The following is a 5,890-nucleotide window of genomic DNA, read 5'->3' as shown; positions in this document are numbered from 1 at the left end:
TAGTCGGGCCCTAGTGCGTGTAGCCACACTAATCGGGGAATAATCCTATATATACACACATGGGGGACTCGAACCCTCTAATATATACCAAGGTGACTTAAGAACCCGATCATATAATGATATATTGGGGACGCAAACCTCCCTAATCATGAAATAATATTAAGGGGGACTTAAACCTCTCTGGTCACTTTGATCCCCGCATCAGCAAACGTGGTTTTCTGTATCAGTCACTTGGACCTCCACTTTCATGACTCAGCTACACAACCCTTATTAAAGCCTAATTAAAATAAGTATCACGCATTCCCATTCAATTAACCATATTCCACATTAAGGCATATAATGTTGGTATCGTCATACCAACTACACTTGCAAGGTAACAACAACATGCCAAAACAATTCCCATTAACTTAGGAAGAACAAATCCCTTTGTTCATTAATACACATTGGGGAACACTGACTCTCTTTGTTCATCAAATCATACCATTGTATTTCAAATACCTTTTTATATCATGCAATAGTTCAAGACTAGTTTAATTTTTATAAATTCCCACAATTCTCATAACTAAAACCAATTTTGCATTATGGGGTTGGGGTTATAATCACTTCAAAAGCCACAAGTTTGGGAAAATCACAATTTCCTAGTTCATTCACCATACCCATGCACCCACATGTTCAAAACCATATTTAAAACATGGAAATCATATATAAAACATGAGAAACATTGTTCAATTTATAAACATTCAAAACCCCCAACCCTTGTTCATAAACGATCACAATAATCTCATAAATAATACTTTAAATCACATTTTTAATACAAAATTAACAATGAGGGAAGAGTAATATGCCTGTAATAGTAAGATGTACGGAGAGAAATCACCCTTGAGAGCCCTAATTGATCAACTTTTTAAAAACCCTAAGTGTTCTTGACCTTGAGGATTTGGGAGTATTTGAGGAGTTACTTAGATATTTCTGAGAGATAATGACACCCTAAAAGAGGTTATAAGCTGTGGGGTTCTATTTGTCTAAGAGGAAAAATGTTTAGAATGCCCTTAACTTAAATGTTGAAAAGTGCCGCCTTTGACTATGAGTCAACCTCTTGACTCATAACTATTCCTCTGACTCGTTACCATGAGTTGTAACCAAGGCAGTACCACCAAGTCACCCTACACTATTATCCTTACGACTCAATGACACCAATCGTAATGGGACCCTATGATTCTTAGGGTCCAATCGTAGTCAACATAGAACCCAATTTGGGACTTACATTAGATACCCTACGATTACACCTAACGACTCATAACATCTCATTATGGCTCTTAATGATCCTTTCATACTTAGAGCAGAATCAAGCCACAAATTTACTGGTTTGGTTGTGACTCGTTAAGACACCCTACAACTCATGGGGTCCAATCGTAACTAAGATAGTGAGATCAAAGCTAAGGAAATTTTCAAGGGATAAAATTTAGGGTGTTTCACTGCTATTGATCCTAATATTATGGAGAAAGAGACTGTCTTGACCAGACCTCAACAACTTGATTTGATGAATTCTGTCATAAAAGAATAAATTATAGATGCTTTGAAAGGTATTAATGGAGATAAGGCTCCAGGTTGTGCTGTTCTGAATGCTTCCTTCTTTCATAAAGCTTGATATGTCATTGGTGATGATATTGTTGATGTTATCCTTAATATTTTCAACAGTGGTAAAATTTCAAACCTATGAATTGTACAAATGTGGCATTGATTCCAAAGGTTAAAAATCCTACTACTACTAAGGAGTTTAGACTAATCTCTTGTTGTACTATAATATACAAGATCATTTCTAAATTCCTAACTCATATATTGAAGCATGTCATGGATTCATTAGTTGATTCCAGCCAAACAACTTTTGTACCTGGCATAATGATTTGGGATAGTATCATATTAGGCTGCGAGCTTAGTGGCCATTCACTGAACAAATCCTCAAAGCTCTAAATTTCCCAACTTTGTGTGTACCCTGGATCATCCAATTTATAAGTACAGTATCTTACTCTGTGGTGATAAATGGTGATCCAACACCTCCATTTCCTACAGCAAGAGGTATGACGCAAGGGGACCCTATATCCTCTTAATTCTTTGTTATCATAATGAAGTATTTAACTAGGCTTTTAAAAGGGATAGATACACATCCAGAGTTTCATTACCACCCTAAGTGTGCTAAGCTCAAGTTGATACGACTTGCTTTTGTAGATGATTTATTTTTGTTCTATAGGGGGGGTGTCAATTCTGTTGTAAGCTGTTTGAATGCTACTCTAGTTTCTCTATTGTGTCATGATTACAAGCAAATACTATTAATAGTTCAATATACTTTGGTGGAGTTAAGAGTGTTATCAAAAAACAAATACTACAGATCCTTGGTTTTAATGAAGGTTTCATTTCCTTTTAAATATATAGGGGTTCCTTTAGCACCAAGAGAATGTCTCTTCTACAATGTCTCTCACTTCTCTCACAGAAATTCAAACACAACTCCAATTTGTATTCATGATTAATCACTACTCCAGTTTCAACTTCAAATTATTTAATCTTCATGGTCAAACACTACTTAGTTAATAAATAATTTATGTCCATATAAATATATTTATTTTATATCACAATTTTTAAAAACCTTTCTTTATTTCTTAAACTCCATAACAAAACAAACTACATTATCTAAATTAGGAGGGAAGGAGTGTAAATTAAAATAACAAAGAAAGTATAGTTTATGATCAAAACAATGATCATTTCTCTTCCAAGCTTCAACAAGACATCATCAAATACGTTAACAATAAGAAAAGAAAACATCAAATATATAGTGCAAAAATATGAATACTTTCCATATGATTTCAGACAACATGATTAAGGTACTGAGTTCTTTAGTGATTCAGATTCAATTTCAATCTGTACGTCAATTTTTTTAAATTGTTTAGGGGCCGTTTGGTGTGAGGTACTAAGACAAGTTATCTCGGGATAAACTTTTTAATACACCGTTTGGTTTGGCAATACTTGGGATAACTTATCCCGGGATTAATAATAGTTCCGGGATAAGTTATACCACATATTTGGTGGTATAAGTTATCCCACCTTAATTTATCTCGGGATATATTATAAAATAACAAAAATATCCCAAATCCATTACAAACACATTTCTCCAATCTTTTTCATCATCTTTAATTATTACTTTTGAAATTGAAAAAAGATTATTGATATCTACTTGATTATCTAAAACGTGTTATTTATGACAAATTAAAAAGACGAAAATATATTATTTTGGAACGAAGGAAATATATGACTAAGAAAAATTAGCCTCTTATTAATTAAACTTTGCATTTTTTACATTCCATTGCTTGTGAATTTTATAAATTTATACGCTATTTTCTTATATAAAGGATCAAAATGCAAAATTAACAAATTAGAAAAGAAAATATGTTAGATTCATACATAATAAGGATCAAAACTAGATACTATAAATTTTTATATATCCAACAACATGTAGGTACTTTAATTTTTTAAGCATAGAAAAATGGAATTCAACATCAACTTTTTCCTTCCAAGTGTTATTTTTGTGAATTTATAACACAAAAAGTTCTTACTACACAATGAAAAGATTAACTAAAGTAAGTAGATTTTATAATAATAATTACCATTCACTAGTAATCTATAAAATATTTTAACAACTACAAAGGTGTTGCCTAGTTTTAATACACATTATCGTTTCACAATCGACTCTATTGTTCAAGTACATATTTTAAATTAAAGAGTTTTTTAATAACTTGAAAATTGATATTGTATATATCAATTAAAATGAATTTTAATATTTTATATTATATGAGTAATATGTGTTTAAATGAAGTGACATAAACAACAAATCTTCTTTTACTTTAACAAACTTAAGTTGGAAGTTTTTAATTCAAACTAAATAAGATGTAGTAAGTTTTTTTTTTAAACGCACACGGTATAATCATGGGAAGGCACATGCAAAAAAATTAAAGTTAAATAAGATGAAAGTTTTATTTTTAAAATACACACGATATAAACATGAAAATGTACACACAAAAAAATTAAGCTAAATAAGATGGAAGTTTTATTTTTAAGAATAAATATTTAAAGCTTGAAAACAAATATATATATAAACAAAAAAGAAGTTAAATAAGATAGGGGTATTTTGGTAATCAAATACTTTATTCTTAGAAATTATACTATGCATATTAATTTGAAAACAACAAACCAAACACTCAATAAAAAATAATCCCAGCATAACTAATCCCAGTAGAACTTATCCCATCATAACTTATCCCAGCATAACTACATTCCCAACCAAACGACACCTTTCTTATCTTATACTCAGTAGCTTTTTTGTACTAACACATACTTTTCTTATGCTACGTTATTTTACAATGTAGCTTACCAATATCCAGGCATGTAATCAAACTCTACAATAGGCTTTCACTTTCCAGTTGTCGATGATGCTCTTCGTCTATTCGAAAGGGATAATTTAGAATTTAGGTTGGTAGTCAATTATGTTTGTATGATTAGTAAAGGCTTCAGAGACATAGTCAAGTCAAGTCAAGTCAAGTCAGTTGTAACCCGTTTTACAATCGGTAATATTTCAGTTAATAAAAATTCATAAAATTTTATTTCATTTTGTTTACAAAACTTTAGTCCATGTTTTAGTTTTTGCATTTTATCAAAGTTAGCTTTACTAGTCTCATGTTAGGCCAATTGGTTCTCTCTGACCACTTGTAGTTTCAAGTGCCGGTTACATCTAGAGTGGAGACTCGAGGACTGACAACACTCAAGAGAATACCAATCACATTTTTCGTGGATGTCTCATTACTCATGAATTCTAGACTCATCTTACTAATATATCTTTTGGAAATTATCCCATAAACCACAACCTTTTCTTCCTCAACAACTGGAGCAAAACTCAAAGAACCCTTAAAAATAAGAATTTCAAGGGAGTCCTCTTCTCCTTCTGCTTCTGGATTATAGGGAATGATAGGAACAACAACTTGTTCAACCATAAACCTAATTGCCTAGTTTCAACCAAGCCTACTCAGAGGCTATCGTGTTCAACTGCTTGAGCATTTTTCATGCTAGTTTCATGTTAAAGACTGTTAGTAGAATTAAATGGAATACCCCCTCCCTAGTTTTCTTAGTGTCTTTAAACTAAACATTGATGGCTCCTGTTTTGTAATCTATGGAGGTAGGTATTAGAAAAGTAGTCAGAAATAGTAGAAAAGATTGGACTATTGGTCCTCCAAAAATTACCATCTTGCTACTGATATCAAATGAAAATGTTTGTCCTTACGAAAGGCCTCAAGCTAGTGGAGGATAATAACTTCATCCCTCTTGAAATTAACATTGATTCTATAGAAGTTATCCTCATGCTTAAAGAAGAAGCCACACTATAATTTCATTATTAATGATTGCAGGTTAATGTCTAGAAGATTAAGAAGGCTAGTGGTGTAACATATATAAAGAGAGCAAAACAACATTGTCGATGCATTGGCTAAGGAGGATGCCATCCTCAGAGTCGATAGACACTCAAACTTGTTGCGAAAATTCACTTAGACCCCTAAACTAAGGTCTGTTCCTATCTGACCCCTATCCCAAATTTTGTTCCAATTGGGCATTGTTTGCCTATGTGGCACTGCGCGTGCAGTGCCATCGTGGGAGGCGCGTGAGGAACATTTGTTTTTACTAATTTACGAATAAAAAGATGTCAAGTGGCATTGAGGGCCCCAAATTTTTTTTAATAACAAATTATTTTTTAAAAAAACAATAAAGGCCCCAAAAAGCATTAGAGGGCTCCAATATTTTTTTTTAATAAAACTGAATTTAAAAATAATTCTGTTTTTTATTTTCATGCTTTAAT

This window comes from Capsicum annuum, chromosome 5 (genome assembly GCF_002878395.1).
Source record: "Capsicum annuum cultivar UCD-10X-F1 chromosome 5, UCD10Xv1.1, whole genome shotgun sequence".
NCBI lineage: Eukaryota > Viridiplantae > Streptophyta > Magnoliopsida > Solanales > Solanaceae > Capsicum > Capsicum annuum.
Note: the sequence above shows the minus strand (reverse complement) of the source record.